Source organism: Manis pentadactyla, chromosome 3 (genome assembly GCF_030020395.1).
Source record: "Manis pentadactyla isolate mManPen7 chromosome 3, mManPen7.hap1, whole genome shotgun sequence".
In the NCBI taxonomy this organism is placed as follows: Eukaryota; Metazoa; Chordata; class Mammalia; order Pholidota; family Manidae; genus Manis; species Manis pentadactyla.
Genome location: NC_080021.1, coordinates 114,546,135 through 114,559,082, shown reverse-complemented (window position 1 = coordinate 114,559,082; position 12,948 = coordinate 114,546,135). Strand labels below are relative to the sequence as shown.

General features: G+C 37.0%; 1 protein-coding gene across 5 annotated transcripts in view; it reads left to right on the top strand.

Annotated features, from left to right (window-relative positions):
• Nucleotides 1–12,948, top strand: part of MPP7 (MAGUK p55 scaffold protein 7) — a 253,490-nt gene that overhangs the window by 118,367 nt on the left and 122,175 nt on the right. The window lies entirely within an intron of this gene.

The following is a 12,948-nucleotide window of genomic DNA, read 5'->3' as shown; positions in this document are numbered from 1 at the left end:
GGAAATTGTTAAAGATTCTACCAAAAATACATAGATGATGTCTCTTAATGTGGTGATCTTGTCATGCATACTAATGCAGCAAAGATGTGATTGCGCTTGTTTAGAAAAAGAATATGAAATAGTAGCAGGAAGGTTTAGACTCCTTATAGTCAACATTCATAGCTGGAATTTAACTTAAATAAATGTTCATAGAAGAAATTAGGAGGAATATATTTTCTGATGTTAAGGATTGGCAGCCATTCAGTAGCCACATTAATTTAAAATAATTTCCTTTAACAAAGTCAACTGAAATTCTAGCATGCTGTTTCTTTTCTTGGCAAAATGCCACTGAAATGGTATTTTGTGTATAAATACACTGAAGCTAAATATGAATAAAAACAGTTTTGGAGGCAGTTTTAGTAAAGCTTCATGCCATGAAAATGATCAACCACCAGAAATCACATCTTGCCACACAGCAATGCTGGGAGGGCTCAGAACTCTTAAAGTAATAAAATTAGCTCAAGAAACTGAAAATATGACACTCTTGCTTCTGGAAATATGAATTGCATTTTCTGTCATTTTAAGTCAAGCTGAAAGAAATTTAGAGCCTTACTTGAGTCTGCGGGACAGAGAAGGCTAGGGTGCCTCAGCAGTATCTGGACATACACTTAATTCAGCTAAATTTGATTCAATTGTCAGTCATGGTAATAGATTTTCTCATTGATGTATATTATTTGATAATAAGCAACTTTTGAGGTGCAATGGCTTCACAGAACAGGATAATTCTTATTACATTTTGTTCTGGTCAGATTTTCTGAAATTTGCATACCTGAGCAGTGGCAATTCTCAAAAAGTGAAAATGTTGGTGATTAAAGATGGCGGGGTGAGAGGTGAGACAGATAACTCCTCCCAAAAACACATATAATTTGAAAATATAGTTAATACAACTAATCCTAACGTTGCAACAGGAAAGAAGGCTGCACCAGACCGCATGCACCTGGAGAACAGAGCAGACCTCAGAGAACAGGGTAATGTACCAAAGCCTTGATCTGGCAGGACCCAGGCACTTCCCCAACCACAGCTCACCGGTGGGAGGAAGAGAAACTGAGCAAGGGGGTGGAAGCCCAGGACTATTGAACACCCAGCCCTGGAGATCTACTATGGGAGCACAAACCTACATTTCATGGTGCTCTGGAGATTAGTGGGGTTGGAAAGCTAAGACAGGCAGAATACTTGGGGAGACTGAGATTCCAGACATTTGTGGAGGACAGTGATCCATATCCAGCTGCTCTGGGACAAAGGAAAGGTGGGCAGTCTGAGAGGGTTCCCAGCATCGAGAGGGCTGCTGAAGGGGTGGGGATTGCAAGAAGCTTGCTCCTCAGGAAATGGATACATGGACTAGGTTGTCTGGGTGCACTCTGCCCAGCTGGTTGGGAACTTTCAGGAGTTCCAGGCACTCCATCTGCCTCGTTGATTCAGCTGTAAGGTCCCCCACTGTGATACCCTCCCTGCTGCGCTTTCCTCTTGGCCTACTGGCTTGCAAACCTGCAGTAGCTACCCTGGCATCAGGCCAGCCAAAGGAAGGTACTGCCTACAGCAGCTGCAAGTGCAAAGCACAGAGGCTTACACATGTGTGCTTGACCCGCTTCTTTTGACAGTGGTGACAAGCACTGCAGTCAGGAAACTTGAAGCAGCTCTTTCCTCCACCTAGGCACCAGTGTTGTTCCCCTGTGACCCCTAATATCACTCCAGGGGCTGAGCAGCTCCAGAGACTAGAGCTTCTGGGTATTAGAGAGTGGCACATACAAGTATGAATCGTCAAAGGAACCCTCTGCAATCCAAAATCTTACAAGCACCAGAAGAAGGCCCAAGTGAAACTGAACTCACCAGTCTTCCTGTAAGACAGTTCAAAATAAAAATCATAAACATGCTCATGGAGGTACATAAAAAAATTCAATAACTCAGGGACGAATTTAGGATGGGGATTCAATCATTAAGAAATTCCACATCTGAAATGAAACATACAAGGGAGGGATTGAAAAGTAGGTTCGATGTAGTAGAAGAGACAGTAAATGGAATAGAAATTAGAGAAGGGGAATACAAAGAAGCTGAGGCACAGAGAGAATAAAGGATTTTTCAGGATGAAAGAATATTGAGAGAACTGTGTGACCAATACAAATGGAACAATTAGCATTATAGGGGTACGAGAAGAAGAAGAGAGAAAAAGGGGACAGAAAGTATCTTTGAGGAGGTAATTGCTGAAAATTTCCCCAATCTGCGGAAGGAGGTAGTCTTTCAGGTAATGGAGGTGCAAAGATTTCCCAACACAAGAGACCCAAGGAAGACAACACCAAGACATATAATAATTGAAATGACAAAGAATAAGGATAAGAACTGAGTATTAAAAGCAGCCAGAGAGAAAAAAGATCACATACAAAGGAAAACCCATTAGGCTATCAGCAGATTTCTCAGCAGAAACCTTACAGGCCAGAAGGAAGTGGCATGATGTATTTAATGCCATGAAGCAGAAGGGCCTCGAACCAAGAATACTCTACCCGGCAATGATAAATTTATCATTTAAATTTGAAGGAGGGATTAAACAATTTTCAGATAAGCAAAAGCTGAGAGAATTCACCTACCACAAACTACCTCCACAGTGTATTTTGGAGGGACTGCTGTAGGTGGAAGTGTTCCTAAGGCTAAATAACTGTCACCAGAGGAAATAAAACCACAGTAAAGAAAGTAGAACACTTAATTACTAAGCAATGCAAAATCAAATCAACTATCCCAAAGTCAATCAAAGGATAGACAAAGAGTACAGAATATGATACCTAATATATAAAGAATGGAGGAGGAAGAAAAAGGAGGACAAAAAAGAGAACCTTTAGGTTGTGTTTGTAATAGCATACTAAGAGAGTTAAATTAGACTCTTAGTAAAGAATTACCCTTGCACCATTGGTAACCAGGAATCTAAAGCCTGCAATGGCAACAAGTACATACCTATCGATAATCACCCTAAATGGAAATGGTCTGAATGCATCAATCAAAAGACATAGAGTTACTGAGTGGATAAAAAAACAAGACCCATCTATGTGCTGCCTAGAAGAGACTCACTGCAAACCCAAAGACATACACAGACTGAAAGTAAAGGGATGGGAAAAGATATTTCATGGAACTAATAGGGAGAAAAAAGCAGGAGTTACAGTACTTGTATCAGACAAAACAGATTTCAAAGCAAAGAAAGTAAGAAGAGACAAAAAAGGACATTATATAATGATAAAGAGGTCAGTCCAACAAGAGGATATAACTACTATAAATATCTATGTATCCAACACAGGATCACCTACATACGTGAAACAAATACTAACAGAATTAAACGGAGAAATCGAATGCAATGCCTTCATTTTGAGAAACTTCTACACACCACTCACTCCAAAGGACAGATCAACCAGACAGAAAAAAGTAAGGAGACAGTCACTGAACAACACACTAGAACAGATGGATCTAATGGACATCTATAGAACACTCCACCCAAGAGCAACATGATACACATTCTTCTCAAGTGCACATGGAACATATTCAAGAACAGATCATATACTAGGCCACAAAAAGAGCCTCAGTTAATTTAAAAAGATTGATATTGTACCAACCAGCTTCTCAGACCACAAAGGTATGAAACCAGAAATAAATTACACAAACAAAATGAAAAAGCCCACAAACACACGGAGGCTTAATAACAGTCTCCTAAATAATCAATGGATCAATGACCAAATAAAAACAGAGATCAAGCAAAATATGGAGACAAATGACAACAATAATTCAACACTGCAAAATCTGTGGGACGCAGGAAAGGCCCTGCTAAGAGGAAAGTATATTGCAATACAGGCTTACCTCAGGAAAGAAGAACAATCCCATATGAACAGTCTAAACTCACAATTAACGAAATTTTTAAAAGAAAACAAATGAAGCCCAAAGTCAGTAGAAGGAGGGACATGATAAAAATTAGGGCAGAAATAATTCAAATCAAGGAGAATAAAAGAAAAGAAAGAATCAGTGAGATCAGGAGCTGGTTCTCTAAGAAAATAAAATAGATAAACCCCTAGTCAGACTAATCAAGAAAAAAGAAAGTCTATGGACATAAACAGAATTGGAAATGAGAAAGGAAAAATCACTCTGGACACCACAGAAATACAAAGAATTATTTGAGAATACTATGAAAAATTATATGCTAACAAACTGGATAACCTAGAATGGACCACTTTCTAGGAAAATACAACTTACCAAGGCTGACCCAGGAAGGAAATAAATCTGAATAGACCAATTACCAGCAATGAAATTGAATTGGTATGCAAAAAACTACCTAAAAATAGAACTCCTGGACCAGATGGTTTCACTGCTGAATTTTATCAAACATTTGATGAAGATCTAATACCCATCCTCCTTAAGGATTTCCAAAAAATAGAAAAGGATGGAATACTTCCAAACTCATTCTCTGAGGCCAGCATCACTCTAATACCAAAACCAGGCAAAGACACCACAAAAAAAGAAAATTGCAGACCAATATCCCTGATGAACGTAGACGCAAAAATACTCAACAAAATATTAGCAAACCGAATTCAAAAATACATCAAAAAGATCATCCATCATTATCAAGTAGGATTTATTCCAAGGATGCAAGGATGGTGCAACATACGAAAATCTATCAACATCATCCAACACATCAGTAAAAAGAAGGGCAAAAACCTCATGATCATCTCCTTAGGTGCTGAAAAGCATTCAACAAAATTCAACATCCATTTTTGATAAAAACTCTCAGCAAAATGGGTATAGAGGGCAAGTACCTCAACATAACAAAGTCCATATATGAGAAACCCACAGCCAACATCAAACTGAACAGCGAGAAGCTGAAAGTTCTTCCTTTAACATCAGGTACAAGACACAGATGTCCACTCTCCCCACTTTTATTCAACATAGTACTGGAGGTCCTAGCCATGACATTTAGACAACACAAAGAAATAAAAGGCATCCAGATTGGCAAGGAAGAAGTTAAACTGTCAGCATTTGCAGATGACCTGATATTGTACATAAAAAACCCTACAGAATCCTCTCCAAAAGTACTAGGTCTAATATTTGAATTCAACAAAGTTGCAGAATATAAAATTAATACACAGAAATCTGTTGTATTCCTATATATTAACGATGAACTAGCAGAAAGAGAAATCAGAAAAGTCATTCCATTCACAATTGCTTCAAAAAGAATAAACTACCTAGGAATAAACCTAACCAAGAAGGTGAAAGATCTATAGCCTGAAAAGTACAAGACACTCATGAGAGAAATTAAAGAAGATACCAATAAATGGAAACACATCCTGTGCTCATGGATATGAAGAATTAATATTTTCAGTATAGCCATCCTGCTAAAGCAATTTACAGATTCAATACAGTCCTTATCAAATACCAACAGCATTCTTCAATGAAGTGGAACAAATAGTTCTAAAATTCATATGGAACCACAAAAGACCTCAAATAGCCAGAGGAATCCTGAGAAGGAAGAGTAAAGCAGGAGGGATTATGCTCCCGACTTCAAGTTCTACTGCAAAGCCACAGTAATCAAGACAATTTGGTACTGGCACAAGAGCAGACCCGTCCACCAATAGAGCAGACTAGAGGGCCCAGATATAAACCCAGGCATGTATGATCAATTAATTTACGATAAAGGAGCCATGTATATACAATCGGGAAATTACAGCCTCTTCAAGAACTGGTGTTTGTAAAGCTAGACAGCTACATGCAAGAGAATGAATCTGAATTATTGTCTGTCCCCATACTCAGAAGTAAACTGGAAATGGATCATAGACCTGAATGTAAGTCTTAAAACCATAGAACTCTTAGAAGAAAGCATAGGCAAAAATCTCTTGAATATAAACATGAGCACCTTTTTCCTGAGTGCATCTCTTCGAGCAAAGGAAGCAAAATAAAAAATGAACAGATGTTACTATATCAAGCTAAAAAGCTTCTGTACAGCAAAAGACACCATCAGGTGAACAAAAAGGCATTCTGCATATCCATATGGGAGAATATATTTGTATATGACATATGCAACAAGTGGTTAACGTCCAAAATATACAAAGAATTCACATGCCTCAACACACAAAAAGCAAATAACCTGATTAAAAAATAGGAAGAAATTCAGATCGCCAACAGACACGTGAGAAGATGCTCCACATTGCTAATTATCCGGGAAATGGAAATTAAAACCACAATGAGATATCATCTCACACCAGTTATGATGGCCAACATTGAAAAGACTAGGAACAATGAGTGCTGGCAAGGACGCAGAGGAAGAGGAATCCTTCTACAGTGGTGGTGGGAATGTAAAGTAATTCAGCCATTGTGGAAAGCAATATGGATGTTTCTCAAAAAAGTAAAAGTAGAAATAATGTTTGACCTGGGAATTCCACTCCTAGGAATTTACCCAAAGAAAATAACTTCTCAGATTCAAAAAGACATATGCACCCTTCTGTTTATTGCACACTATTTACAATAGCAGATATGGAAGCAACTGAAGTGTGCATCAGTTGATGAATGGATAAAGAAGTGGTGCATATACAGAATGGAATCCTATTCAGCCATAAGAAAGAAACAAATCCTACCATTTGCAACAACATGGATGGAGCTGGAGGATATTATGCTCAGTAAAATAAGCCAGGTGGAGAAAGACAAATGCCAAATGATTTCCCTCATTTTTGGAGTATAAGAATGAAGCAAAACTGAAGGAACAAAACAGCAGCAGACTCACAGACTCTAAGAAGGGAATAGCGGTTACCAAAGGGGAAGGCTGGGGGAGGGCTGGTGGGGAGGGAGGGAGAAGGGGACTCTTGGGTATCATGATTGGTGCATATGGTGTGTGTGTGGTCACGGGAAAGACAGTGTAGCTCAGAAAAGACAAATAGGGACTCTGTGGCATCTTACTATACTGATGGACAGTGACTGCAATGGGGTATGAGGGGTGGCCTTGATAATAAGCATGAACGTATTATCCACATTGTTTTTCTTGTGAAATATTCTTAAGAGATTATATCAATGATAACTAAATAAACAAAAAAACGAGAAGGTTGCTATGTAGCATTTTCCTAGCAATACATTTAAAAATAAAGTGCTTTGTTTGTTTACTTTTTTTGCTTTTATGTAATTTCCATGGTATCTTTCTTTATTTCCTGTGCAATTTTAGGTAGTTTAGTTGGTCTGTTGGGATGTGTTAGAAATAGTCTTGGGATTATAGTTGATGAAGTTTCTGAGTCACTAAGGCCATTGTGAAAATATTCCTGTGTTGAATGTATGGCAAGTTTGATGGTAATTGTTTTATTTAGATTGACTTCATCTTTAGATAGAAGGAATAAAATGTATTTCAGATGGCATTATCATACCTTAATCATTGAATCGGCATGCCCTCAAAAATTGATGCATATATGTGTGTTTATGTGTTAATGTGACTACTATCTCAGTTTCCTTGCCTATACAATGGAAATTACAGTATTTGTTGTCAAGGTGGAGTTTATGAATTGAAATAAAATTATGAAGATCTTAGTTCTTGATATTTACATAGGTTAGGCAAGTATAAGTAGGCATTATTAAGTATTAAGAAAAATATTTAATCCTAGCTTGGGAAGGACCAAAAAAGTAATGACAGAGCTAGATATTTCTAATAAAAGGGTATAACTAATATGGTAAAATACTCTTCATTACACTAGGTGCTGAGTTTTAAGTATAGGTTGTTTTTCAAAGCATATGTCAAGAATAAGTGGTTATAGGAAGCATACTGTTAGTGATAACTGGTTTTATAAAAATGGTGTCGCAAATACGTTGATTTTGCTAGTATTTAAATAACACAGTAACTTGTATACCATCCCGGTGATGTTCAGTAATCACTATAAAATGTGTTTTTAAAATCAGTTTTATTATGTCCTTGTAGTACATGCTTCGTTTAGTATATGCTTAGTTTCTTAATAGTTTCCCCTCCCAACTTGTACCACCTGCAGACCTTAAGTGTGTCCTTCAACCCAACCCGTTCTACTAGTTTTCAAGTACATGAAGCCCAAAATGGCTCCAGGAGGCAGGCTCATGGGTTCGTAGTTTAAACAGCTGCAATGCTCTGCTTAGCTCTGTTCCACTTACCTGTATATAAGTGTGGAGGATGGACGACTCCAGCTTTTGTACATAAGTCTTGGTAGAGCAAAAGACATTTGTTTGAAGAGATCCGTTTTAGAGTGAATAAAAATGTGCTTTGATGTTAGGCTCTTGTCTGCAGCCAAAGCTGTTGGTATGTGATTTAGAGCTGGGTGAATGCAAAGCTTGACTTTATTCTAGCACAAACTTTTCATAGTTGTCATCTTCTTTTAATGTAAAAAAGAAAGTAGTTGTTAATCACTACATAATTTCAACTACATAGAACTTTCTGGTCTAATGTCAGATACACCTGAAAAGAGGTGTTTGTGGCGTCGCAATCTGTGGCAGTAACAGTGTCCCTTCCAGACACAGAGCAGCCCTCCGGCAGGAGTACAAGAGGCTGCGAGCTTATCCTTGGGGTGGAAATACACACCTATAGGGTGTTTGCTGTCGGTAGTTTTTAAAAAGAAAATTCTCTAAATGGAAAAGTGGAATAATAAAAACTGTGATTATGAGATTTGGAAATATCAGAAGAAAGATGTTACTGAGAGAAAACCTGGAAATATCTTAAGAATGGAAATATCACATCATATATAAGGTGTGGAAAGACAAGGATGTCAGTCTTCCCACCATCCAGTGGGTGTGCTGGACTGCCAGTAAGCAGAACCACATTTCAGACCCTTCTTTTGCAAATATACAGAACCATGAAGCATATATTTTGTATCCCAACCTATTTCTAAATTTATCTTTTACCCTTGTGTTTTTTTCCTACTGAGATTTCTTACCTTAAGATGTTATTTTATTTAGACATGTTGTGCATAGTTTTGGGTTCTGGTTTAAGTTCACTTTAGAACAAGATACAGTATTAAAGGCTTGCTTAGATGTTATATTTATTTTAAGTATGGTTGGTCTGTTTCCCTGAGGAATTTTTGTTCTTATTTCACAATAGTGTTGGTTTTCTAGGATCAGAATGTCAAATTTTTAGTGCCATTTAAATAGTTGCATGTATGTGTGAGGGAAGGAGGAAAAAAAGGTAGTAATTTGAATTTTATCCTTTTTAGGATTTTAAATTATTTCAACAAAACACAAATTGATTATTTTCAAGACAGTTTTCTTGATATGATTGAATTACTGTATTTGTGGAATTGCCGTCTCAAAGGAGTAATGATAATACTCAACTAGACCCTTATAACATTTAGTTACTTACTTTTAAATTTTGATGATTGAAAGCTCTATTCATACTGTCTTTATTGAGTTACAACTATAATTTGCTAGATGTTGCCTAGGCCACTAGGGCTAAAATTTCCAATAGAGCTTGCCAGTCCCTTGCTTGTGGAGGTGTTCTAGATGAAGGGATGGGCAGTTATATGGTAGGTCAAGTTTAGTGCTAACATAGTGGGAGCTGTTGCATTGAAAGGTTTAAAGCAGGGGAGTGAAGATAGTAGGTTTTTATTTTAGAAGTAAATTAGTATACTATGGAGATTGGATGGGACATGAGTTTTCCAGGTCAAAGATGGTGGTGGCAAAGTGTTGAGAGAGGTCGGCTGATTTTAGTTTTAAAAAGTAAGGGATATTCTTCGTGCTGCTCAGCCTGTCCTCACTGTTATGTGTAGTGTTTGTGAACATGCCGGAAGTCCTCTCCATTGTTCGTGAAATAACTGCTGACCTCAGAGGTTAGATGGCACCCCCACCCCCTGACCCAACCACTAGGGGTTGGTGGGGGCTCCAGGAGACCTGTACAAGGCCAAAGGTACCAATTCTGACATATTTTGAATATCTCCTCAGAGAAAGGTGATTTTAGTTTTGTTTATGTTCACTTGATAATTTGGAGGATAATGGGTACTATTGCCCAGTTAGGGATAACCAAATACATATTACATAGTTGGATATGTGGATCTTGAACTGAGGATAATTCTGTTCTAATTGGAAATAGTAGATTTGGGAGCAGGGTTGCCATATAAAATACAGGATATCCAGTTTAATTGGAAGTTAAGATGAACAATGAATACTTTTTTAGTGTAAGTATGAACCATACAATATTTGTATTTTCATTTGTGAAATCTATTCTATTTGGGAGTCACTGGGGTTTAGATGGTGACATTTTTTGGCAACAGATTTATTGAGATATAATCTACTCATTTACAGGGTTGTGCAACCATCACTACAGTCCATTTTGGAATATTTCATCATCTCAGAAGAACCTTGTGTCTTGCAGCTATCATCCTCCAATCCCTGTCTCCTTCTGCCTCTTCCTACAGTCCTAAGTGATAACTCATGTACTTTCAATCCTATATGTTTTCCCATTCTGGACATTTTGTATAAATGGAATGGTTTTTTTGTGACTGGCTTCTGTCACTTAGCTTAATGTTTTCAAGGTTTCATCTGTGTCATAAATGAATAAGGACTTAATTCCTCTTTGTGGCCAAATAGTATTCTATTACATGGCTATGTAACACATTGTTTTTATCATTTCACCCACTGATGGATATTTGGGTTGTTTCTATCTGCTGATTATTATAAATAATGCTGCTGGGATCATTCATATACAAGTTTTCTTGTGGACATGTTTTCAGTTCTCCTGCGTATACACATAGTGGTGGAATTGCTGAGTCAAATGGTAGTCTATGTTTAAACATTTTGAACTGACAGACTGTTTTCCACAGTGGCAACATCGTTTTATGTTCCCACCAGCTGTATATGTGGGTTCTGATTTCTGTACATCCTTGTCTGTACATCCTTGTCAACACTTTTTTATCTGACTTTTTTATTCTAACCTCCCTGTGGGTGTAATGTGATAGCTCATTGTAATTGTGATTTGCATTTCCCTGATGACTAATGATATTAAGCATCTTTTCATGTGTTTATTGGCTATTTGGGTATCTTCTTTGTAGAAATGTCTACTTATAGTCTTTGCCCATTTCTTTCCCATTGGATACTTTATGTTACGGGACAGTTTTAGATTTATGGAAACATTGAGCAGATGGTACAGATAGCTTCCAAATAGTCACCTCCTCCCACAGTTTCCCTTATTTTTAACCTCTTGCATTAGTGTGGTTTGTTTATTCCAGTTAATGAACCAACATTGACATTATTAACTAAAGCCCATAGTTTACATTAGGGTTCACCCTTTGTATTCACAGTTCTGTAGGGTTTTGACAAATGCATACTTTGAGTAGCCATTAGAGTATCATACAGAATAGTTTCACCATCCTGCAAATCCCTTGTATTTCACCACTACACTGACCTTGGCAACCATTGATCCTTTACTGTCTCTATAGTTTTGCCTTTTCCAGACTGTCAACCTAGTTGGAATCATGCAGTATGTAACCTTTCACCCTAGCTTCTTTCACATAGTAATGTACATCTAAGGTTCCATCAAGTCTTCTTATGGCTTGATAGCTCATTTCTTTGTAGAACTGTGTAATATTCCATTATATAGATTACCACAGTTTGTTTCTCCATTGACCTATTGAAGCAAATCTTGGTTGCTTCTAGTCTTGGGCAGTTATAAATAAAGCTTCTATAAACATTTGTGTGCAGTATGTTGTGTGACATAAGTTTTCAACCCATTTGGGTAAATACCTAGCAGCATGATTCCTGGATCAAATGGCAAGACTGTTTAGCTTTCTAAGAAACTGGCAAACTGTCTTTCAGAGTGCCCATGTGATTTTGCATTCCCACACACAATGATTTGAGAGTTCCTATTGCTCTGTATCATTGTCAGCTTTTGATATGGTCCATTTTTGGATTTCAGCCATTCTACTATGTGTGTGATGGTATCTCATTACTGTTTTAATTTGTTATTCTCTTAAGATGTTATTTTAAGCATCTTTTCATATGCATATTTTTCATCTGCATATTTTCTTTGTTGAAGTGTCTATTCAGATCTTTTGTCCATTGATAATTTGGAGGATATTTTGGAGCATATCAACTATACTTTTCAAAAAAGTTTTTTTTAGTGCTTGCTCTAGAGTTTTTCAGATACATTTACAACTACTCTAGGTTCACTTCCAACCCCTTCTTGGCTAGCCTGACTGTAAGTTTTTCCCCTTACTCAGTTTAACAGTTCTTTTTCTTTTTTGGATATGAGTCTTTTATCAGATATGTTTTGAAAATATTTTCTCCATGGCTTGTCTTTTCATTTACTTAGTGGCCTTTCACAGAACAGATGTTTTTAATTTTGAAAAAGTCCAACTAATTTTCTTTCATAGATTATGTTTTTTGAATTGTATCTAAAAACTCATTGTCGTACCCAAGGTCACCTAGGTTTTCTCCTCTGTTACCTTCCAGAAGTTTTTAGTTTTGTATTTACATTTAGTTCTGTGATCCACCTTAAATTAATTTTGTGAAAGATGTAAGCTCAGTGTATAGATACAAATTTTTACATGTGAATAACCAGTTAGTTGTTCCAACATCAATTGTTAAAAAGACCATCCTTTCTTTCTCCATTGAATTGCCTTTTGCTTTTTTGCCAAAAATCGTCTATTCTGGGCTCTTTGGTATCTTCCGTTGATGCATTTATGTATTGATATGATCATAATGATTTCGTTCTTTAATCTGTTGATGTGATGGATTACATTAATATCTGAATATTGAATCAGCCTTTGCATTCCTGGAAAAACTCCCATATGATTTGGTATGTAATTCATATTATGCATAGTTGGATTTGATTTGCTAAGTTTTTAGGTAGCCTATTTTTCCTTGTGTGAAAGTTCTTATCACTTGTCTCTTTCAAGAAACTGGTGCGTATCATGTAAGTTATCAAACTTGAGAGAATAGGATTGTTCATAATCTTTATATCTT